At 39.6% G+C, this 26,013-nt stretch overlaps 2 long non-coding RNA genes across 3 annotated transcripts in view; one reads left to right on the top strand and one right to left on the bottom strand.

The window, feature by feature from the left end:
• Positions 1 to 26,013, top strand: part of LOC111750065 (uncharacterized) — a 62,551-nt gene that overhangs the window by 29,375 nt on the left and 7,163 nt on the right. Inside the window, exon 2 of the long non-coding RNA XR_002785197.2 lies at positions 25,336 to 25,475. This is a non-coding gene — a long non-coding RNA (uncharacterized LOC111750065). The remainder of the gene's footprint in view (positions 1 to 25,335; positions 25,476 to 26,013) is intronic.
• The window catches only part of LOC135227619 (uncharacterized), a 30,090-nt gene continuing 10,138 nt past the window's right edge, over positions 6,062 to 26,013 (bottom strand). For both annotated transcript variants that reach the window (XR_010317790.1, XR_010317791.1), the window contains 2 exons: positions 10,563 to 16,325; positions 6,062 to 6,912 (listed from right to left, as the gene is read on the bottom strand). This is a non-coding gene — a long non-coding RNA (uncharacterized LOC135227619). The remainder of the gene's footprint in view (positions 6,913 to 10,562; positions 16,326 to 26,013) is intronic.

Raw genomic sequence — 26,013 nt, 5'->3', positions numbered from 1 at the left:
GGTAAAATCTCCCCTGGTCGAGACTGAAAACCACTGCTCTAGAGAACATACTAAAATTGTAATTATACGTTTATGTGTGTGATTATTTATTTATTGCCTCTTCCACTAGACTGTGAATTTTACAGGGGCAGGGACCATCTCTATCTAGTCTAAAGTATGCCCAGCTTCTGTTCCTGGCAAGTAGTCACCACTGAATAAATACATATTGACTAGGTTAATGAGTAAATGATGGAAATCATTTTATGAGCTGTTGCAATGATTCTAAAACATGCAGAGTCAATTAGTGTCTACATAACATTTCATGAGAAAGATGACTATTCCGGCTAACCAACAAAAATGACTTCTACAAACTCTAACAATGTCTAAAAGACTTGACATTTTGGGAATCATGCAGATAACTTTTTGTCTCATCATTTGAAAAATTTACAAGTAAAAGATTTTTATATTATTTGAAAAGTTGACTTGAACTTTAATCCGTTATGTTTCTCTCTACCTGAATGTGTGTGGGTGTGGGAGCACATTTGTTAATACTGATGTCAGATGAATGGCTCAGTTCTCCTAAAACATTTTATTCTCAAATTTGTTATATATTTTTTGAACATTTTATTGTGCTTTAGGTGAAAGTTTACGGAGCAAATTAGTTTCCCATTCAATAATTTATACACAAATTATTTCATGACATTGATTACAATCCCCACAATCTGTCAGCACTACCCCCTTCTCCACCCCAGATTCCTCGTTTCCATTCATCTGGTTTTCCTGCCCTTTCCTGCCTTCTCATCTTAATTTTGGGGCAGGTGTTACCCATTTGGTCTTGTATACTGATTGTTCTAGGGATCTTGTTCCTCACGGTGTTATTGTCTGATTTATAGATTTGTCTAATATTTGGCTGAAAGACGAACTTCTGTAGTGGTTTCAGTTCTGAATTAGAAGGGTGCCTAGAGGCCATAGTCTTGGGGTCAAATTTATTATACTTTTTAAAATTTTAATTAAAAAATTAATATTTTCTCACTCCAAAAAAAAATTAAGAACTTAAAGCATATAAAGCCCATGACTATTCTTCAAACTAATATTCCTCCCATGTTGTTGTTGTTGTTGTAAGGTATCATGTAGTCAGTTCCAATTCATAGGGACCCTATGTATAACAGAATGAAACACTGCCCAGTCCTGGGCTATCCTCACAATTGTGGTTATGCTTGGGCCCATCATTGTAGCCACTGTGTCAATCCATCTTGTTGGGGGTCTTCCACTTTTCCATTGACCCTTAACTTTACCAAGCATGATGTCCTTCTCCAGGGACTGATCCCTCCTGAAAACATGCCCAAAATATGAGAGACGAAGTCTCATCATCTTCGCGTCTAAGGAGCATTCTGGCTATATTTCTTCCAAGACAGATTTGTTCATTCTTTTGGCAGTCCATGGTATATTCAAGACTCTTCGCCAACACCACAACTCAAAGGCGTCAATTCTTCTTCAGTCTTCCATATTCATTGTCCAGCTTGAGCATGGATATGAGGCAATTGAAAGCACCATGGCTTGGGTCAGGCACACCTTAGTCCTCAAAGTAACAGCTATACTTTTTAACACTCTAAAAAGGTCTTTTATAGCAGATTTGCCCAGTTCAGTGGGTTTTTTGGTTTCTTGACTGCTGCTTCCATTGGTGGATTCAAATAAAACGAAATCCTTGAAGACTTCAGTCTTTTCTCCATTTATCATGATGTTGCTTATTGGTTCAGTTGTGAGAATTTCTGTTTTCTTTATGTTGATGTGTAATCCATACTGAAGGCTGTAGTCTTTGATCTTCATCAGTAAGTACTTCAAGTCCTCTTCACCTTCAGCAAGCATAATGCAAGTTGTTAATGAGTCTTCCTCCAATTCTGATGCCTCTTTCTTCTTCATATAGTCCATCTTCTCGGATTGTGTGCTCAGCATACAGACTGAATAAATATGGTGAAAAGATAAAACTATGACCCACACCTTTCCTGACTTTAAACGATGCAGTGTCCCCTTCTTCTGTTCCAATGGCTGCTTCTTGATCTATGTACAAGTTCCTCATGAACACAAATAAGTGTTCTGAAACTCTCATCCTTCGCAATGTTATCCACAATTTGTTTTGATCCACACAGTCGAATGCATTTGCATAGTCAATAAAAAGCAGGTAAACGTCTTTCTGTAGTCTCTGCTTTCAGCCAGGATCCATCTGACACCAGCAATGATATCCCTGGTTCCACGTCCTCTTTTAAATCCAGATTGAATTTCTGGCAGTTCCCTGTCAATGTACTACTGAAACCACTTTTGACTAATTTCCAGCAAAATTTTGCTTGAGTATGATATTAGTGATATTGTTTGATAATTTCTGCATTCATTTGGATCACTTTCCTTTGGATTAGGCATAAATATGGGTCTCTTCCAGTCAGTCGGCCGGGTAACTGTCTTCTAAATCTCTTGGCATAGATGAGTGAGCACTTCCAGCACTGCATCCATTTGTTGAAACATCTCAACTGGTATTCTGTCAATTCCTGGAGTCTTTTTTTTGCCAATGCCTTCAGTGCAGCTTGGACTTCTTTCTTCAGCACCATCAGTTCTTGATCATATGTTACCTCCTGAAATGGCTGAATGTCAACCAATTCTTTTTGGTATAGTGACTCTGTATATTCCTTCCATCTTCTTTTCTTGCTTCCTGGGTCATTCAGTATTTTCCCCCATAGAATCCTTCAATATTGCAACTTGAGGCTTCAATTTTTTCTTCAGTTTTTTCAGCTTGAGAAATGCCAAGCGTGTTCTTCATTTTTGGTTTTCTAACTCCAGGTCTTTGCACATGTCGATATAATACTTTGTTTTGTATTCTTGAGCCACCCTCTGAAATCTTCTGTTTGCTTTGCCTGCTCAACATTCGAGAGCAAGTTTCAGAGTCTCTTCTGACATCCATTTTGGTCTTTTCTTTCTCTCCTGTCTTTTTAATAGCCTCTTGCTTTCTTCATGTATGATGTCCTTGATGTCATTCCACAACTTGTCTGATTTTCAGTCATTAGTTTTTAGTATTCAATGCGTTAAATCTCTTCTTAAGGTGGTCTCTAAATTCAGGTGGGATATACTCAAGGTCATACTTTGGTTTTTGTGGACTTGTTCCAATTTTCTTCAGTTTCAACTTGAACATGCATATGAGCAATTGACGGTCTGTTCCAGTGTGGGCTCCTGGACTTGTTCTGATTGTTGATATTGAGCTTTTCCATCCTCCCTTTCCACAGATGTAGTCGATTTGATTCCTGTTTATTCCTTCCGGCAAGGTTCACACGTACAGTTGCTCTTTATGTTGTTGAAAGCAGGTATTTTCAATGAAAATGTTGTTGATCTTGCAAAATTCTGTCATGGAATCTCCAGTATCATTTCTATCATCAAGGCCATATTTTCCAATTAGCAATCTTTCTCCTTTGTTTCCAACTTTTGCATTCCAATCACCAGTAATTATCAATGCATCCTGATTGCATGTTGGATCAATTTCAGACTCGCATCAGTCGGTTTGTTGTACTGTGGTGGCTTGCATGTTGCTGTGATGCTGGAGCTATGCAGCCAGTATTCAAATACCAGCAGGGTCTCCCATGATGGTCAGGTTTCAGCTGAGCTTCCAGACTAAGACAGTCTAGGAAGAATGCCCTGGCAGTCTACTTCTGAAAAAAATTAGCCAGTGAAAACCTTATAATAGCAGTAGAACATTGTGTGATATAGTGCTGGAAGATGAGCCCCTCAGGTTGGAATGCACTTGTCATGGATTGAATTGTGTCCCCCCAAAATATCTGTCAATTTGGCTAGGCCATGATTCCCAGTATTGTGTGATTGTCCACCATTTTGTCATCTGACACAATTTTCCTATCTATTATAAATCCTGTCTCTATGACATTAATGAGGTGGGATTAGTGGCACTTATGTTAATGTGTCTGGACTCAATCTACAAGATTAGGTTGTTTGTTAAACCAATCTCTTTTGAGATTTAAAAGAGAGAAGTGAGCAGAGAGACAGGGGACTCTATGCTACCAAGAAACAAGAGCCAGGAGAACAGTGCATCCTTTGGACCTGGGGTCCCTGCACTGAGAAGCTCCTTGACTAGGGGAAGATTAATGACAAGGACCTTCCCCCAGATCCGACAGAGAGAGAACACCTTCCCCTGGAGCTGGCACACTTAATTCAGACTTCCAGCCTCCTAGACACTGAGAGAACAAATTTCTCTTTGTTAAAGCCATCCATTTATGGTATTTATATTATAGCAGCCCTAGATAAATAAGACAGCACTCAAAAGATGACTGGGGAAGAGCCATCTCATCAAAGTGGAGTCAACCTTAATGAAGAGGATGGAGTAAAGCTTTTGGGACATTCATTTGCTGATGTGGCATGACTCAAAAAGAGAAGAAACAGCTACAAACATTGATTAATTGTCGGAATGTGGGATGTACGAATCATGAGTCTAGGAAAATTGGAAATCATCAAAAATGAAATGGTGCACATAAAGATAGATATCCTAGGCATTAGTGAGCTGAAATGGATTGGTGTTAGCCATTTTGAATTGAGCAATCATATAGTCTACTATGCTGGGAATGACAAATTGAAGAGGAATAGTGTTGCATTCATTGTCAAATAAGAACATTTCAAGATCTATCCTGAAGTACAACACTGTCAGTGACAGGATAATATCCATACACCTAAAGAAGACCAGCTAATACGAATATTATTTAAATGTACACACCAACCACTAAGGCCAACGATGAAGAAATTGGAGATTGTTACCAACTTCTGCAGCCGAAATTGATCAAATATGCAACCAGGATGCATTCTTCCTGTAGTTAAAAATAATTCTTTCAGAGCTTATCGTATGTTTATATATGGACTTAAATTATATATATGTGTGTGTGTTGGCTTTTTTTTTAAATTATTTTTACTTAAATTGTATGATATTATACTTACTTTTACGCAATTTGCTTTTTTTCACCTAACAACATTTCCTGAAGAATTATCTGTGCCCATTCACATAGACTCCTTTCATTCTCTTTACCTGATGCATAGTGTAGACTCATTGTAGTTTGTTTGGTTGATTTTTTTTAACGGTAAATGGGATCAGGTAGTAAGACATTAATAAAAGCTTTTTCCCCACAAACAGTTATACTCTCTGACCCTTGCCCTCATTTACTTAGCATTATTCTTTGCCTCAGGTGAAGGCTAACACACCCATATGAACAGAACACTTAATCCTTTACTTTTAAGCTTCTAAGTATGCTTTTAAAGATCAGGACAAAAACCACAGTCTTGAAAGCCATTTTTTTTCTTTTGAGAAAGTAGGGGTTTTTGTTGGTTTGTTTTTGTTTTTTAGCTTTGAGGATCAAAAGCAGAATTTGGGCAGATCTGGGCCAAAAAAAAAATGCCATAAACCACAGCTCGGAAAGAAAAGAGCAGAAGAATCCGAATAACTACTCCCCCTCCACTCCCCCCCCCCACCCCCAGCACACTAGAAAATGTGACCAGGACAGGGGATGGCAGGAGATTGAAGGTCAGGTGTTCATGTGGGCCTCTGGGAAGACACCACTCTGAAGGGGTGCTACACAAATTAATGAGGAAGGTGCGGGGGTGGGGGAGATGTTCCAATTTTCCATTACTTCATAACAAATTACCACGAAGTTTAGTGGCTTAAACAACATGATCCCTCACAATTTCAGGAAAGGCTTGGCTGGGCGGTCGTGGCTCAGGATCTCACATGTGCTGCAGTCAGATAGGAGCCAGAGTAAAACAACAGGGTGCAGTAGTAGCTGGAGGGTCTCCAGGCATCTCTCTCTGTCCTCACGTAGTTTCAGAGACCTTTTGGGCTTCCTCATAGCCTGGCAGCTTCAGGTCAGCCAGACTGTTTACATGGCAGCTCAGAACTCTGAAGCAAAGGTCCCAAGAGAACACGGCAAAAGTGCACAACACTTTAATGAACGATATTGGAAATCACATGGCGTCATTCCCACCATACTCGATTGGTTGAGATGGTCACCAAGTCCTGCCCAGGTTCAAGGAGAGTAGATATAGACATAGACCCGCCTGACTTCTGTTGTAGGGTAAAAACGTCACAAAGTTTAGTGAAAAGTTTTATTCTGTATGTGTTTAAAAAAGCAAAAGTTGGAAGGAGACAAGCATGCTGCCAGAGCTGTGCCTGCCAGAGGCCAAGGAAATATTACAGAACAGACAAAAGTGGGAAGGCAACAAGCATACTGCCACAGCCATGCCTACCCAAGTCCAAAGAACTTTAGATAGTCATCAGTATATATTAACATTATAAAATGAGCAAAACTATTGAAAGCTTTACCTTTTCACAGATTGGCTAGAAAGATTGATCTTACATTTTGAATTGTCTTTCTTAACAATTACTGGTACAGGTTTCAGTAATGAACAGTCAGGAGGGTCTTCATTGTTTCAACAAATTTTCTATTCACTAAATGCTAATAGAAAAAGATAAGAGTAGAAAGTCTTTTGTGTTCTGTTTGATTGGCTTATGTGAAAGATAATTTCTAAGATTATCCTAGCTACTGTCTTTATACCTCAGGGCCCAGTTGATGTGTCCTTGTGAGTCCAGCTCCAGCTGTGTCACATTCTCTATGCTCAAGGACAGGGAATAATGATTCCAATATTATTTCCCAAATCATTTCCTCCTGTTGATTGGCGATTGGAGATAACGCATCGATGGTCAATACGTGGATTTAGTTGAGCTCCTAGATGGTGGCCATTGCAGGTTCTTTAAATTCATGGTGCTGGTGTTCCACTGGATACCATCTGATTCTTCACCAGGATTTTAAGTAAGAACGATGTTCTCACCAATTGCATTGCTGAAGCGATCAGACTTAATGTACATTAACTTTTCAGCCCAAGGCCTTCTTTTGCCTTTTAAGTCTGTAAGACAATAGAAAATAAGTTTTATTATGCCTAACACTATCAGGATGCAGACTAAGAATATCACTATTCCTTTCAATAGTGATCTAGCCCATGTACTTATTCCTGATGGTAGCCAACCAAATAAATCTGGTGTTTGTAGGAGAGTTACAGTGTGTAGCCAAGTAGCCTACTGTCTAATTCTATGTATATCTTATTCTACTTCTCCTGTGTTATTTATCCAAATGCAACAAGAGGTATTTGTTACAGCACAGACTACACTTTCTTGGGATGATAGAAATCTAAGGCTATTCTGTTATCTCATGTCAGCTTGGTTTATGAGGTCAGAGATTGCTGTTGTGCTTTCATCCCACTAGCAACTTCGTCTGCTATTTGTCCTATACCCAGCTTACCCAGTGCCCTCGAGTCAATTCCAATTCATAGCGACCCTATAGGAGAGAGTAGAACTGCCCCATAGAGTTTCCAAGGAGAGCCTTGCAGATTGGAACTGCCGGCCCTTTGGTTGGCAGCCATAGCACTTAACCACTACACCATCAGTGTTTCCATTAGTGATTGACGAATTTCTTAAAGATTTGTCTAATTCAACCATACCATGAATAAGAATTAAAGCTACCAACCTCAGCCTGAATGTTGGACCAATGAGTTTTTTTCTGACTTTCATTTTACAGTGTGTAATAATTTAACATTACCTTTCCAATATTTACTAGCATCATTGCTGTGAATATCTAAAGGTAATCCTAAGGTTCCCAAAGTGAATTGCCCACACATTCATCAGGAATCTAAACAAGAGACTGTTCACGTAAACTCACTATCCATCTAAATAAGTATAGTTGAATCTACCACAAAAAAACATATACAGGTAAGGAACACACAAAGTTTGTCTAGAGAAAACGGAAGGTATAGAAAAATTTACATGTGACAAACAAGTTTCCATTAGAGAATTCATGATTAGCATGATAATACAGGATGGACTTTCCCTGTAGGAGGTCTTCAGTTAATCTCTTTAAAACATACTAAGTTTTCTTCCCAAGGACAAGCTGCCCTTCCTTGGTTTACCTATTAACAGTCATGGGTCACTTTCTCAGAAGCAGTAGTACCTAAGAAAAAATGGGAGTCTGAGCCACTAGGTCAACCTCTTCTGAGAACCTAGTTTCTTTAAGGTACATAATTTCCTGCCTCGTAAGGGGGTGGCAGTTTGGTTACAAACATTAGACAGGTTATTTCATACAACACTGTCTTGAAGACTAATTAAATTGTTTACTGATTTACCCTAAACAGCTTTCAGTCTGATCTTTGCAGTCAGTTTCCCAAAACAGACTGAATTCTTCAAAAAAAAACCACAACGCAAGGAGCAAAAGTGTCATTAGTTTATCTAGCCTATTGTTTGACTGAAAAGTGGCCTCAGGAGCCAGTTGTTTTTCCTCAAAACTTGCGGTTCAAAAGGACACCCAAAAGCAATAGCCTGTGTAGGTTACCCTAACCTCCATGACAGCCAGAAATCTGGATTCCAGGACAGTTACATACAATTCTTTTGTCTTTCCTTCCTTTGGATCATAATTTTGTTACAGAATCTTTGATCAAAAATGTTCAATAAATGGTAATTGGGTGCCATCCAGTTTTTAAAATCTCAGGCACCGCACAGTGAATGAGGAGGTAGAATAGAAACACTAACAGTAATATTAGGACAATTGTCTGAAATAACCAAAGAAACCATGACCTTAAGGTCTTTGAACTAAGGATACAAATCTCATGAGGTGTTTGTTTACACATAAGCAGCATCAGTAACTGCTTTACATGTGCCTCAACAGCAACCACATTCTGCAGAACCTTAGATTGCATATTAATATAAATACAGCAACATTGATCTATTAAAGCACAAATTGTTCCTTGAGAGAACTAATAGGAAATCTAATGCTATTCTAGTTTGTAAAATCATAGGTCAAAATTCAGACACTTCTCTAGCTATCGTATTTACAGCTTTGCTAAGTTTATCAACAGAAATTTCTATTTCAAGAGTTAAAATATCTAAGCCCATTAGTTAGATAATTTAGGAGAAAGGAAAAATAGTTTCTTATATCCAGAAAGTGAGACCTTGAAACATCACCAATATTCCCTCATAAAACCCATAGTATTCCTTTACCCAGTCTTAAGTAAATTTCTATTCCAAGTGAGTCTGGATCAGCTGTAGCCTTTACGCCCATCAGTTTCTGTATAATAGTTCTAGAAATCTCGATTCAGCCTAGTTGCAGTCTTTTTCATAAATCCAATATAATCTATCTTTTTGTTGAGATATTTTGGTCAAGCGTTTTCAGCAAATCAGCAAAGTAAAAACTTATCTGCAGATGACAAAACTTAATATGCCTGTGATTAATTTATGAAAATAATATTTTAATAGTGAAAGACCTGATAGAAATTAATTACAAGCATAACGTTAAAGCTAAATAAAATCAGTTTAAAAAACTTTAGATAAAAAAATTTCTAAATATAGTGATTAAGCTTATTTTCAAAGAGCTTCAGATACAATCTTGAGACGTAATACAGCAAATCTTGGTGAGATTGAGTCAATTCAATGGAAAAAACAGGTTCTAGATAAAACTTAGTAACTTGCCAGAGCTTCAGATGGGGGAATATTAGACCTTTTGACAAAACCCTGAGCAACAACAAAGTTCCCTAAGGAGGAGAGAAGGGACAACACAAGTAAAACTCATTTCCCCAAAGTGGTCACTGAAATTCCAAATTACTTCTAGTATACTCAGTTTATAGCATTTTTCAATATGAACTCCAAACCAGTGTCTCAGTAGTAGGGGGAAAAAATCCAGGCTCATTTATCAAAGATGTTAAGCTCTCAGGTTTCAGAATTTGGCTTCCTTCTTTTTTTGAATTTAATTCATTCTGCTGGCTAGAGACCTAGTTCTTATTTTAGACCTTAAAAATACTAGTTCCTGATTGGAAAGTAAAGTGGCTACTGACAGTTTTAACATTGAGTCTTTATTGAGAAACTGTGTCATAAAACAGGTATGAAGCAACCACTTCTCCCTTCAACTTCGTAAAACAGGTCAAGACCTGCCACCTCTCCCTGCAAATTTCACAACACAGGTCAGGAGCTGCCACCTTCCCCTGCAAATTTGGCAAAACAAAGCACTATTTTCCAGGTTTTCTCTTAGCCACAAAAAGATACCTAAATGAGAAATGCAGTGGGTTTGCACAGTGTTTCACTTAGACTAATGTGTATGTTTGTTGCAGGAGAGTTTGCTTGCACGTGGCAGGCAGCCTAGTGCTCTAACCTGTCTCTCGACCACCTTATTCTGTCACGGGAGTTTTTAACCCTCATGACAACTACTGGCAACAGCCCTAGTGGCTTTTACTGGTCAACCTGTGCCCGAATTTTGTGTCTTATAGTGGCTCAGAGCTCTTTGAAAATAGAATTACCTCTTTAATGTTTCAAAAGTCAAATCTGGACCTAAACTGCATTTCACCAAAAGAGTTACTAAACATCACTCTCAACCAAACGATCAAACCAAAATCTAAGAAATATTCTCCTTAAACAAACTACCAGTTTTCAAAACAAATATGCCAAACAAAACTTAAGAAAATATGAGGAAAAGAACAAAAAAAGAATAAGCAAAGGCTGGTTTTCCAAGAACACTTACCCTATTGATGTTGAAGGGACATGGAGTGGGAACACGTGGGTCCAGGAGACAGGACCTCTTTTGTCAGCTTCTGCTCCAAAGTCCAGGTCTCCTCAAGTTCACATGGATTCGTAGCTTCAGAAACCCTTGACGACTATGCCATTAACTGTTGTAGGATAAAAACATCACAAAGTTTAGTAAAGCAAGAAGAAAGTTTTATTCCGCATATATTCAAAAAAGCAAAAGTGGGAAGTGGACAAGCATGCTGCTAGAGCCATGTCTGCCTGAGGCCAAGGAAATATTACAGAAAAGACAAAAGCGAGAAAATCGGGCAAGCATGCTGCCACAGCCATGTCTGCCCGAGTCCAAAGAACGTTAGAGAGTTATCTGTATATATTGACATTACAAAATGAGCAAAACCATTGAAAGCTTCACCCTTTCACAGATTGGCTAGAACCTGTGATCCTACATTTTGAATTGTCTTTCTTAACAATCGTTAGGACGGGTTTCAGTAATGACAGTCAGGAGGGTCTTCACTGGTTGAACAAATTTTCTATTCTCTAAATGCTAATAAAAAAAGATAGTGGAAAGTCTTCTGTGTTCTGTTTGACTGGCTTATATGAAAGGTTCCCTAAAAGATATTTTCCAAGATTATCCTAGCTATTGTCTTTATACCTTAGGGCCCAGTTGATGTGTCCTTGTCAGCCCTTGTGAGTCCAGCTCCAGCTGAGTCACATTCTCTATGCTCAAGGGCAGGGAATAGTGATTCCAGTATTATTTCCTAAATCACTTCTCTGTGAAAGGAGTGTCAAAGTCACATTGCAAGAAGAGCATATGACTTGAAAAATATTACTGTAGTCATTTTCTGAAAATACTATCTGCCACAGGAGGGAAACAATAGAACCACAGGCCCCTAGATAAGTTTTGGGGCACCTGACAATGTAGAGAACTTGTTCCCCACTTGCCATTTGTGACCCTGGCAGGTAGTAGGCTTGCAATGACTACCCATCACAGCACGATACAGTAGTAGTGGAGCAAAGATGACGACGTATAATTCCAGGAAAATAAGGGGCCAGGACCGGCTTTACAAGGTCTCCCGTTTTCCTGGACTGGGGAGGAAGGAGAGCCAAATTTTCCCATGTCTCCCCCAAAATGGGACAATATGCTAGGAGAAGGAGCTTTGGTGTAAAAGTCTGCATATCATAAAGGAGCTTCTTGGTCATGAGGATAAAATGGCTTTCTCTGCAGGAAAGTCATGCAATCCCTTGAATCAGAAGCAGATGGGGTCATAGCCATCGCAGCGGAAGTATACCAGTAAGGTGATGTCTGAGACGCAGATATATCAGATGTCCACGGCCTGAGAATGGAATCACAACCCTCAGTAGATGCCAGTGTGGGCAGACACCAAGGAATAACCACCCTACACCAAGCATGAAGATCTCTTAAACCAAAAACCAAACCACTGCCATCAAGTCGATTCTGTGTCATAACGACCCTATAGGACAGAGTAGATATGCCCCCTAGAGTTTCCAAGGAGGACCTGGAAATCTATATGACATCCTACAGAGAGGGGTGGGGGGGGGTGAGGAAAGAAGGAAGTCTTGAATTGACTAGGTGTATCTGGAAGTTACCAGATTAAAGCTTTCTGCCATCAGACCAATAATACCTTCTTTATCTTGAGTTATAGAAAAATAAAGAATATTACCAATTTTTTTTAATATCTGGGTTTTTGGCCTGCAAAAATCTTACCCACTATGTAACTATTCCCTCATCAGTGGATATTTAGATTGCTTCAAATTTTTCACTCTAGAAATATGCTACAATGACAACTTACACATACTTATTTGTACACGTCTATTTCTCTCGTAAAGATACCGAGAACCAAAACTCAATAGATTCTTTGTACATTTTCACAAGAACTAATCCCACCCGATCACTTGTCTAGAAAAACCTTTGTCCTATAACTAGAATGTAAGCCACCTGAGGACCAGAATTTTTTGTCTAGACAAAAATGTTTTGACAAGAATGTTTTGTTTGCACAGTAAATATTTGTTGAACTAATGATCCACATCTATATATTAAATGGAGTCCCTGGGTGGTACAAACACTTAAGTTCTCAACTTCTAGCAGAAAAATTAGTAGCTCAAACACACCCAGAGGCACCTCGGAAGGCAGGCCTGGCCATCTGCCTCTGAAAAGCCACAGCCTTGAAAATCTCTGGAGCACAGTTTTACTCTGACATACGTGGCATCACCAAGAGTTGGAACTGACTCCATGGTACCTAACAATAACAACATGTATCAAATAACTATATGCTCTCTTCTTAAAATGTTTATCTTTGTGGTAATCTCATGGGCCACTTTTCTCAAGATTTCCTGAATAAAACTAAAGCCAGAAGCAGTCTTATGAACAAGCTAATGAAGTTCAAGTGAGAAGCTGGCCAGGGACCCCTGCTCACAAATATCAATTCCATCACCTATGAAACCACAGTTTTTACAGCATAATTCCTCGGGGTCGTGAGGAGATTTGACCCTGTACTATATGCAAATGCTCTCCGGAGGAAGTTACCCACCTCTCCCTCCACCATCAATAAATTTTTTAGTAGTTATCAGCTGATAGGAGTCCCTGGGTAATATAAAAAGTTAATGCACTAGACTGCTAACTAAAAGGTTGATGGTACAGGTCCACCTAGAGGCACCTTGGAAGAAAGGCCTGGCAACCTTCTTCCAAAAAATCAGCCATTAAAAACCCCACGGAACACAGTTCTACTGTGACACACATGGGGTTGCCATGAGTCAGAATCAACTTCACAGCAACTGTTGAAAAGAAAATCAGCTGATAATTAACACGGATTGGCAGGAACAGCTAAGATACATTTTAGCTGTGATTTAGTGGAATAAGGAGGCCAGGGTGGAAAACGGACACCAAGGATATAACCTTACCTGATTTCATTTTGCCTGGCTCATCTTACCTGGGATTTGAAATGATGGAGTCCATGTTGGCAGAACTTCACTTCCTCGGCAGTTATACTTCATCTGTGACTACCACTCATTCTTTACTTCTTGGGTTTTATCCTACCAACCTGTCAGTCCGGTGAAAAATATTGCAAAGGACAAGTGCTACACCTAATTCTACTTGATGTATAAAGCCTACTACATTTTTAGGCATCAATAAGTGTTAAATAATACCACGATGTTGTCACTGAAATGTTCAGGTTTCATTTCTTTTAACATCCACATCAGCCCAGGCAAAGAGAATGGTATTTGCTCTCTCAGCCACAGAAATTCACCATACAGAAATCTTGAACAGTAGACTTGACTGTAATAAAACAATGAAAATGCAGACAAGGGTTTTTCTTTAACAGGTATTAAAAATCTAGGTTTTTTTTTTAGTGAGTTTGATATTTAAACTTTAAACTAAATACAATTATGGAATACACAGGCCTTGGGGGAAAAACACACGGTCAAGGCTGTTCTTTAGACTTTTGGGATTACAAAATGCATTGTGTTCTGTTTCCCTAAATCAAAAAAATATAGCTAAATTCTCACTCAAATATTCTCCGAGAAAAAAATGCAAGCCTAGTGAAAAAAAATCTGTATGAAAACAATTTGTTTTTTATTTCTACTTATTTCACTTACACAGTTGCTTTCTTTTCAGCTATATAAACCTTGTCAAATGGATAGTCGGCAGTTATCAGATGAGTATAATATAGCCATCTGATGACAAAACATATAGATGTTGACAGACTAGTTGATTTAATTTCTTTTATTTTCCCCAGGGTTCAAGTTATGCGTATGTTTCTAGAAAGGGAGGCTCTCAGCATTTCAAAAGGGTATTAACAATACAGACTTTATCAAATTGAACAGACCTGAATAATCCCCTATGTTTCCGTGGTTCTTTCTTAGGCAAACATTCCAGGCTCAGGTTAGATGTCGTTCAATACCTATTGTATGTCAGTATGTATTGAGCACTCACTCTGTGCCTCATAACTTACATACACTATCTCAGTTAATTCTCAAAACAAATTTTATGACTTGGAAGCCATTATTAATCCCAGTATTAGCTATCTAGCACTGCTATAACAGAAATATCACAAGTGGGTGTCTTTAACAAACAGAAATCTTTTTTCACAGTTTTGGAGGCTAGAAGTCCAAATTCAGGGGGCCGGCTCTAGGGGGAGGCTTTCTCTCCCTGTCATCTCTGGAGGAAGGGCCCTGTCTCTTCGGAGCTTCTGCTCCTGGGCAATCTTCACGTGGCTTGATATCTCTCTTCTCCAATCTCTGCTTATGCAGTTGCTTGTTTAATCTTTTCTGTATTTCAAAGAAGATTGACTCAAGACACACCCTACCTTAATCCTGTCTCATTACATAACAAAGACAACCCATTCCCAAATGAGATTATAACCATAGACATAGAGGTTAGAATTTAAAATACATATTTTGGGGGGACACAATTCAATCTATAACATTGCCCCCTTTTACCCTCCAAAATTCATGTCCTTGCCATATGCAAAACACATTCACCCCAACATATCATCCCAAAAGTCTTAAATCAACTCCAAGTCCAAAATCTCACCTTCTGAATCATCTAAATCAAAAACAAGTGAGACTTTAGGCTTATTCCATCCTGGGAGAAAACTCCTCTTCATCTGTGGACCTGTGAAATCTAAAATACAAGTTATCTGTTTCCAAAGTACAGTGGTGGGACAGGCACAAGTTAGACATTTCCATTACAAATGGGAGAAATCAGAGGAAAAGAAGGGATAATGGGCACCAATCAAGTCCAAAACCCAGCAAAACAATTTACATTAGCTCTCAAGTCTGGAGAATACACCTCAAAAAAAAAAAAAAAAAACCAGTGCCCTCGAGTCGAATCCGACTCGTAGCGACTGTATAGAACAGAGTAGAACTGCCCCATAGAGTTTCCAAGGAGTGCCTGGTGGATTTGAACCGTCGACCCTTTGGTTAGCAGCGGTAGCACTTAACCACTATGCCACCACCCATTCCTCACTTATCCCAGTAGTTAGGTTCCAAAGACCAAGTTATTACGTGAAAATCAGCATTAGGTGAAAATAGAGGATGACCACATTATATCACAAAATATTATCTGGACCCAAGAGGCGGAAAATGTAGGTAGGCACTGTAAGTCCAACTGGTCATAAAAGGGCTACCGCCAGACATCTGTTGTTACTCTGCAAAATAGTTGGATAGTAGATTTTTTACTATTGTCATAAATGCAAAATGTCAGATAATGAGATAGTTGATAAGTGAAGGGTATATGTTATCTTCTCTTATCTGAGACCATCTGGATGGTGCAATGGTTAAAGTGCTTAGCTGTAGCCAAAGGATTGGTGGCTTGAACCCATCCAGCAGCCCTGAAGGAGAAAGATGTGGTAATCTGCTTCTGTAATGATTACAGCCTTGAAAACCCTATGGGGCAGTTCTACTCTGTCGTATGGGGTCACTATGAGTTGGAGTCAAGTCAATGGCATATATACACACACATATATATGCATTTTTTTTATGTATGTGTGTAGAGGGAAAGATTTATCTCAAGAAAACGGCTGGCAAGTCCCAAGTTCGTGGATCAGGCTGAAGGCTGAAGGCTTCTTTTGACTAACATAGCTGCAGAAGCTGATGAGCCCAAGGTCAGCAGGTCAGACAGCAGGCTGCTGGCTCACAATCAGCAGAGGCCAATGAATCCCAAGATGGGTAGGCAATATGGCAAGCCATTGGCTCAAGTCCCAAGAACCGGAGGTCAGATGATGACATCCAGATACGGGATCTAGAAAAAGCAAAAGCCAGTGAGCTTTGCCAAAACATACACATGTATTGGATGCAGGCCACACCCCCGAGGAAACTCCCCTTACAACTGATGGGCTGATCACATCAGATCACACCATGGAGGTCATTACACTATATCACAAAATGAAAGTGAACTATGTCGTTATATAATAACTGTCGAATTACATCATTGCATAACTGCTAAACTACATCATTACATAACTGCCAAACTTCATCGTTACATATCTGCCAAACCACTGAGAATCACAACCCAGCTAAGTTGACAGACAACCTTAACCATCACATTGGATTTGACTCTTGGCACTGACACTTATTGCGGTGTGACCATGGGTAAATCATTAACCTCTTGGTGCTGCTTTCCTCAGAGACAATAATAGTACCTGCTTCAATAGTATTGAACAGATTAAATATTAGAATTAAATTGTTTAAAACGGTGTCTGACACATAGGAACCAACTTAACGAAAAAGCCAATTTATGGACTCAGTTGTTGAATGAATTAGACAATACATCAACATAAAAGAAATTATATTATTAAAAAAGGCCTATTCGGATTCAAAGGAAGATCACATGTTAATGAATGAAAGAAAAAAATGACATCTTACACAACACATGAATATTCTTCAAAATATAGGTATAAGCATAATTTTATACATATTTGCCAAATATTATCTTTTGCTACAGTTTGAGTTTGGAAGTATGATTTATGATATGTAAAAATATTAACCTACGGATCTCGAAGCATTCTCTGTAACAGTGGTTCCCCAAAGTGGCTGATGATGAGAATCACCAGGCCTTACCTTCAGAGGTCCTGCTTCTTTAGAACTGAGGTAATATCACGGGTTTGCATTTGGAAGGGAGAATGAAGAAGATCAAAGACACAAGGGAAAGATTAGTCCAAATGACTAATGGGCCACAAGTACTACAGCCTCCACCTGATTGAGTCCACAACTAGATGGTGCCCGGCTACCACCACTGCATGCTCTGACAGGGATTACCACAGAGGGTCCTAGACACAGCTGGAGAAAAATATAGAACAAAGTTCTAACTCATAAAAAAAAAAAAAAGACTAGACTTACTGATCTGACAGAAATGGGATACACCCTGAGAATATGGTCCTCTGGACACCCTCTTAGCTCAGTAATGAAGTCACTCCTGAGGTTCACCCTTCATCCAAAGATTAGACAGACCCATAAAACAAAACGAGACTAAATGGGCACACCAGCTCAAGGGTAAGGAGGGGAAGGCAGGGGGAGGGGACAGTAAAGCTGGTAATGGGGGAACCCAAGGTTGAGAAGCGGAGAGTGTTGATATGTTGTGGGGTTAGCAAGCAAAGTCACAGAACAATGTGTACTAGTTGTTTAATAAGAAGATAGTTTGTTCTGTAAACATTTTATCTAAAGTACAATGAAAAAAGAAGAGAGAAAGAGTTTGCATTTGGAGTTTTGTCATACTTATTATTATTATTTTTTCTTTTTAATCTCTGAGTCACTGATTTAGAATTCCACACCAACTAGCTACACTATGGTTGCCCTTTTGCCCTTCCCCTATTTTTTGAGGAGTGCTTGCAGAATCCAGGCCACAGCTATCGTCTGGCTACCGGCTCTGTCCTGGGATTTACTTGTAGTATTGCTTTTCTCCTGTTCAAGGATTTCCCAGCAACCACCCAGCTTAGCCCCTTCTGCTGGCGATTAATAAACATTGAAGACTTATAAAATAACTCATTAGAAATGGGTTAGAAGCCTAATATTTAATTTTGTCAGCAATGAAAACTGTGGTTTATTAACCCAAAAAATAGATTTTTTGGTAAACATTGTAGCTTTTAAACAGTTAAAGCAAATAAATTATTCATTTCTGCTAAATACTGAAGAAACTAACCTTATCAAGCATCTACTCTGTCCCAGGCTCGGACATTTTTTTTTTTAATGTTACGTCATTTTTCCTCAGAACAATTCTGTGAAGTAGGTATTATTTTCCCATTTCGCGGAGTAGGAAACTGAAATTCAGGGCAGGAGAATAACATGTTTAAGAGTAAAAGGCCAAGCTGAGGCTCAAACTCAGATTTTTAACTCCATGTCCAGAGCTGTTTCCTCTTTTCTGTGGTAAAAAAAATACTTTAAACCAGGTTTTTGGGTTTTGTCTCTCTTTTCTCCTAATGCACTATAAATTTATCATAAATTTTTGATAACCTTACTTTTCAATAGAGAGTTCACCTTTTTTATTAGAACTACTCCACATTGGCAGCACAGTAGGGAGTCTGAATTAGTCAAACATTGATCTACTTGTAAAAGTCTTTGAAAAAGAAAAAATGTCTTTAACACTTTGCCCAGCAGAGGAGAGGAGGATGATTTGATGGTTTTATGAGCTTTTTTCCCACAGTTCTGAACACTCTATTTCAGAGCTCCAAACTTCATTACATACGCATTTTTTCTCTCTCACTGGATCACTTTAAATATATTGGGAGGTGAATGTCTCCCCATAAGACATACAAAACCATTGGGTAACCCTCTGGGTAGCCCGAGGTTGCATATGACCCATATTTTTGAGGTTGGTGCTTTCCTCCCCTGGCACCAGACAGGAAGGGAACATTTGCATTCTCTGACTGGGCAGCTTTTCTCATACAACCATTCTCCCAACACCTCCTCAAACCCCTTTGCCTGTCCTTATTTAAAGCCTTTCCCTGAAGGAGTCCCTTAGCTGAGAAGACTTTTAAAATCTCAAATATATGTTTAACCATTTCTGACCCATTTTAAAAATCTAGGCAAGGATGAGGTGGCTTAGTGACTGGGGTCATTTTTCCAGTTTCACTCCATTTTCCATTTTCAGTAATTCACTGATTCACTGATTCACAGAGGAGAGTGTCTAACCCAGCCTGGGGTAGGGGTGAAGGGTAGAGAAGTGCACTACAATGGGTTTCTCTTATATATGGCCTTTCTGGTCTTGGGTTTATAATTTTGCCAGAAATGATCAGCTGACTACTATCTTGCAAAAGATTGGTTGATTACTATGCAAGTAGAGTGGGTAAAACCACCCAATAAGATTCAGTGACCTTGGGAGGGAGTTGGTCTGTTTGTAGCCCAGCTGGGAGAGCCATGCCTTAAAATTGAAAAGGAGCTTGCTTATATAAGCAGCCAACCTGACAGAGGTTTTTAGAGACAGGCAATGGAAGAAAGAGGAAACCTCCTAAAAGAGCTGCAATACAAGTCAAGAGCTGTGACACCGGAGACAGTGCGAGACAGCAGCAGCAGTACAAGCAGCAGGAACCATGGGAGTGGCAGATGGCTGCAGTGGGCTTACTGGCCCACAGAGAGAGAGCCGAACACCTTATGTAGAGCAGGGTACCCCCAGGCATCTGTTGGTGGAGTCAAAAGAACTATAGCATGTTCCTGAGCAGGGCAGAGGCCCAGCAAGGCCCAGTGAGGCCAGGCAGTGGGAGCCAGCAGTGATGGCAAAAGGCTGCTGCCAGGAAGGCAGGCTGTTACACTGACCATCAGTTGGGCAAGTTAGTAGCAGAGAGGCCTACAGAAGGGAGGCCGAAGGCAGAGAAGCACAGCTTTCCTGCAGGCACTGCCGAGGAGCTGAAAGCTGTCTTGGTTAGAAACTGTCCTGACTGACAAAGTTGATCCTAATCACAAATTGTAGCCCGTTACGTCCCTAATAAACTACATAACTGTGAGTGTGGTCTGTGAGCTCTGTGTGGCCATTGTAAGGAATGAATAAACCCAGCAGAGAAGTACAGAATGCCGTGAGGGGGAACAGCCGGTGTTAGAAACAGTGAAAAAGTTGGAGAGAGGAGGTATGTCTGACCTCCTCCTCACGGGAACCAGCTTTGTGCTGATCCCGATTCTCTTCCCTCCTCAGCAGTCTAGACAGGTTCTGACTCCATCAGAACACAAAAAGGTAAGAGAGAGCTTCCTGGGGAGGTTACTCCTTAGTTCATTCTAATAGGCTGAGTATGAGGTATCAGTTGAGGGGTAGGGTGAGGGTAGTAGAATAGGAGTTGATGAGGAGTGTTGTAGGTTATGGGACCGTGAGCAAAGGCTTTGAAAAAGAAACAGTCGTGTGTGGGGTTGTGTATACCTGTCTGTGAGTGTGTGGGGATGTGTGTGTGAGTGTGCTTGTATATGTATGTGAGTGTGGGTGGGTGGGTGTGGGGTTATTTGTATGTGTGTATATTTGTGTGAATGTGGGTACATATGTGTGTTTATGTGGATATGTGAGTGTGTGTGGATGTGTGCATCAGAATGACTGTGTGTATGTATGTATGTGAGTCCGTGTGGGTGGGGGTGCAGATGAGCAGGGGCATGTGGGAGTGTTTGTATGTGAGCACATGTATGTGACTGGGCAGGGATGTGTATGTGAATATGTGTGTGTGTTGGGGGAGAATGACTGCAGGCAGTTCTGGATTGCAGAGAGGGAGGTGGGGAGCATCAAAAGGTGAGGCTGGAAAGGTAGGAAGTGAGGGCCACCTGGTATTCCAGATCCTAAAACCAAATCCACTGCCCTTGAGTTGACTCTGACCCATAGCAACACTTTAGGACAGAGTGGAACTGTCCTGTAGGGTTTCCAAGGCTGTAATCTTTACAGAAGCAGATGCCACGCCTTTCTCCCGAGGAGTGGCTAGTGGGTTCCAACTGCCAACATTTTGGTAAGCTAACCACTGCGCCACCAGGGCTCCTGTGTTCCAGATACTGGTACAGAAACTGGTGCATTATGTCAACAGGGAGCAGAACAGAAACATATAGAATGGAGAACTATATTTATAGATGCCTTTTTACAGGTATATTTATGGATCAGAACTCCTGAAGTGTGCAAAGTGTGCAAAGAGTGTACAACTAACATGTGCCTGAAAATGACAGTGAACAGACACTCCTAGGAATCCTTAGCAACACTTCCCCTAAGGCTTCTCTGGGCTTTAGTTTCTTGAGTAGTGAAGAAAAAAAAAAAAATTCCATTGCTGTCTAGTCGATTATGACTCATAGCGACCCTATAGGACAGAGTAGAACTGCCCCATAGAGTTTACAAGGAGCACCTGTTGTATTCGAACTGCCGACCTTGAAAAGGCGAGACTCAAGCGACTGAGCACAAAGGCTCTAGGTTTGACTGCCTGGCTCTGAATCCTCACTGCAGATGTGCGTTCTGTGAGGTGAGGCCAGTTAGTTCACTCTCGGTGCCTCAGGTCTCTTGCCTATAAAATGGAGAAAATAAATAGCTTTTGATTCAAAGTTGTTGTGTTCATTAAATACACATAAAAAACTTGGAACCTTACTTAGTACAAAGAAGCTCTCAGTGAAGCCTGGTTATTAAAGCAGTTGTTATTACTAATATCATAAGGACTCATCCTAAATCTAAGCGTTTAGGACTCTCCAGTCAGCTGGGACGTTCACCGTTCTAATTCACACCGTAAAAACATTTCGCACAGGCTTAAAAAAAATAAGAAAAGAAAGAAAAATGGGTTTTAGAGTCAGAACACCCTACATCTACCACATTATAATTATATAAACATTTGCTGCCTCAGTTTTCTCATACAGAAAATGTAATTCTTAATACAATAATTCATACTAAGCCCATTGTCGTCACGTTAATTCCGACTCATGGCGACCCATAGTATTTCCAAGGCTATAAATCTTTAGGAAAGCAGACTGCCACATCTTTCTCCCGCAGAGCAGCTGGTGGGTTCAAATTGCTGACCTTTCAGTTAGCAGGCAAGTGCCTTAACCACTGTGCAACAAGGGCTCCTATAATTCACAATACTTACATGTAATTCATGTAGTTGTTTTGAGCATTAAAGAAAAGGACCGTATAGTATTGCCTGGTACACATATTAGTCACTAAATAAGCATTAATTCCTTCTCTCTTTCATGCAAATATAAATGCTTCGTGTTTACTGTAGAGAAAAGGGAATATAAAGAATAAAGCATATTTTACTTTTTCGTTAATCCTATACATATGAGGACAAGAAGATACATGATAAAATTAATAGGCATTTTATTAAAACCAACCAAAGTGGTAGCACTTTTACAGCCACTATCAAATGTGGGGTTATTACCAATTGGAGATATACCTAATAACGGTTTTAAGAATGAATAGTTTATAAATATTATTGACATCAAATTACGCAAGCTAAGTGATGAAAATGACGACATAAAGAATATTAACATATTAACATATGTTATGCCTCAGGATGTACACCAAAAGGGTAGGAATACAAAGCAAGGGGGGATAAAGGTACGAAGCAAACTAAAAATGGAGTTGATCAAGGAGACATTCTTAGAAATCACAGTACTAACAATGACCCAACAAACATTTAGAAAAAGCCGTCTTGTTAGTTTGGTAGAATTACCTATGGAACTGAACTCATGCATGCAATTAGGAACATAGTTAAGCTAAAAGCGGAGAATTTTAAGCTGAATCTGCAGAGAAGGAGGAATAAACCAAGAAACCAATCCCATTGCCATCCAGTCGATTCCGACCCATAGATAATCATGACAGAGTGTCCTGTGGGTGACAGCAGACCTCAGCATGTGCTGGGAAGGTGGTGGCTGACATTCTCATGTTCTGTTCCATTCTCATGCCTCAGTCTTCTCTTACATCAGCCACCCTCTCTATGCCTACCCTCCATTAAACTTTTCTTTCAAGACATCAGCAATGAAGCATACTAGGAAAAGACCATCCTAATCACTTTATTCTACCTGGAAGGAGGTAACTTCCAGCCCTGCAGGCCACAAAAATGAAAATTTTTCCTATTTAAGTCAACAAAGCTTAAGTAAAAAAAAAAAAAAAATTTTTTTTTTTTTAAATCAATAAATAATTATTTACTTTTAACCCAGGATGTTTAAGGGAGTAGGACTCTTGGAGGAGGCAAAGAAATACTACCTTTCATGGAATTCAAGGTGCCATCAGTTATAAGGCACATTGGTATGTTAACTGAGATAGGAGAAAATTTCCAACAGATGATGTAAGCCTTATTGATTATTTACATGGCGTGGGATTTGGTCATACGGATTCTCACTGCATTCAAATTTCTTTCATCTATTTGGATGGGTAATCCAAATTCATCTAAGGGGTAATTTCTCCTTTCTTCAGTCATCTTGCTTGACATATGATAAGCAGTCTTTTTGCCCACATGTTAGTATACAGTGTAACAAAGCTTCAGCTACTTGTGGCTCCCTTCTTTTCTCAGGTCATGTAGAATACAGTTGTTGCTTTGCAAGAAACTGTGGAATTGTAGCCATTTCTCCAATAGATAATATGTACTTCACTAACATTGTATTTATGTCCCACTTCTCTGCTTCTGTGTGCAAAGGAAATGCTTCCATTTCATCGCTGAATTATAAAGTAATCCTGTAGACATTTGAAGTGGCAATTAAATTCAACATGTGCAGTATCAACAATGCCCACTGCTCAACTGATGTGATGATATTATCAAGAGCTACAACCGAGTTCACCCTTGTGCAGACAATGACAACACTGTCATGATAGGGATTGTAACAACCCATCGATTTTAAGACACATCCTTTTATCAGAGATGTTCAGATACAGTGAGGGTGGAGTGAAATCCAGCAATAAGCCTTGATCCTTGTCTTTTAAATGTCCATGTATCATATCTTGGGGAGAGGACATAGACATGTAATAAGATGACTACAAGTCAGTTAATGCTATAACTTCCAAAGGACTGGCACAGACAATAAATGCTTAGGTCTTCAGAGCAGAAAGATAATACTTAACTGTTGTTTTAGGTTCTTTCCAAAGGGAAGAAAAGAGATCCAGTTCTCCTTGGTATTAAACCCTGTGGTCCCATTCCTGCGTGCCAGAATACTGTACAGTAATGATTTGTGCAAGGAAATCTGCCGCCTCCGCCTTAATTCCCAGGCACTGAAGGAAGTGTGAGGTGTTACTCACAATGCAGCACAAAGTAACCATTCAGGTGCTAATGCCACAAATGGAGAAGAGTGAGGAGTGCTTGTCTAGAAATCAAAGGCTCCCCGTGCAGTCCTCCAGCCAGGTTGGTCTGGTACTATCTCCCATCTAGTCGGCAAGTACGTGTATCTGCACAAACTGGTGCTCAAAGCTAGTCTCACCTAGCTGCAAACCACCAACCATTTAAAAAAGGCCAGCTCATCCAAATTCTTGTAAAAAGATCAGACTTAATGATCTGAAATCAGAAGGACCCGGAGGTCATGGTCCCCAGACCTTGTGTTAGCCCAAAACAGGAACCATTCCCAAAGCCAACTCTTCAGACAGGATTGGACTGGAGTATGGGATAGAAAATGATACTGGTGAAGAGTGAGCTTCTTGGATCAAGTAGACACATGAGATTATGTGGGCAGCTCCTGTCTGCAGAAGAGATGAGAGGGTGGAGGGGATCAGAAGCTGGCCGAATGGACACAGAAATAGAGTGCGAAGGGAAGGAGTGTGCTGTCTCATTAGAGGGGGAGAAACTAGAGTATATAGAGAAGAGCAAGGTGTATATAAGTTTTTGTATGAGAGACTGATTTGGTTTGTAAACTTTCACTTAGAGCACAATTAAAATTAAAAAAAAAAGGCCAGCTCAAAGCCCCAACATGAGGGCAATCAGGGACGCTGGAAGAGAACAGATCTGGAGAGATAGAGAGCTGACTAACGGACCATCACCAATGTTATCTTCAAGAGAACACAGTGCCTACCTAGGCAAACTCCATCCTATTCAAGGCCTACCTCTTGCTTCCTAAGTTCAGAACATTTTGAAGCTGTAAACCAATGGTTATATTCCTTAAATCTGAGCATAGGACTTTGTGCATCATGGTTAATCAGAAGATAGAGTAATAGAATGTCTTTTACTTGGTGGATTTTCAAGGATGATCAAATGTCAACACTTCATTATTTGCTCAAAGTATTTTTAAACATAGGGGAAAAGTGTAGAAAGGAAGAGTCAAAATACATCTATTTATTTATCAAGGGATACAAAAGCCCAACAAGAGTAATAAATAACAACATTTTTGCCTGTGTTTAGTTTCCAGTAGCTACCATAGGAAGTGCTGAAGTTTTGGGCTAAGTGACTGCTTCCCAATGGATTGTGATCAGAACAAAAGCCTGCTAGATGACGGGAAGGATCATTTCCAAGGGCTCCATCGTTTTCAAGGGAGAAAATTGGTAAATACACCAATGTTTTAAGGGACTGTTTCAAACTTATGTCACTGCTACTGTAAAAAGAAAGGGTCACAATCATGTATGAAGTTCTAGAATGTAGGAATTGTGGATGTAGCAGGCATACTAAAAAAAATAAACTGAAAAGCTGGTGCCAAATCTCAAACGCCAACATCCAAAGCTGATGGTTTTCTTAAGGTATCTGCACTCTAGGATCTACTCAAACATTTTAAAGGCTCTGAAATCAACCCAAAGCTCGTCAGACATTTATATCCGCCAAAGAAACAATAAATCTGAGACATCACAGTCAAGAAATGCTGTAACTTAAAACATACTCAAAATGTAAAATTTCACCTTAACTCAGAGATAATCATTTTTTTTCCACTGAGTTTATCAGGATTTTTATTTATATACTCAGTGTTCCATAACACCAAGGATTTACTGAATACCACTTTCTTTTAACAAAGAAAATACTATCATTCAAGTATTTATTAAAATGACATTTTAATCAGATTTCCTGAAAATATCCCAAAGTCAGGGTTTA

This window comes from Loxodonta africana, chromosome 14, assembly GCF_030014295.1.
Source record: "Loxodonta africana isolate mLoxAfr1 chromosome 14, mLoxAfr1.hap2, whole genome shotgun sequence".
NCBI lineage: Eukaryota > Metazoa > Chordata > Mammalia > Proboscidea > Elephantidae > Loxodonta > Loxodonta africana.
This window is presented reverse-complemented; position numbering and strand designations above follow the sequence as displayed.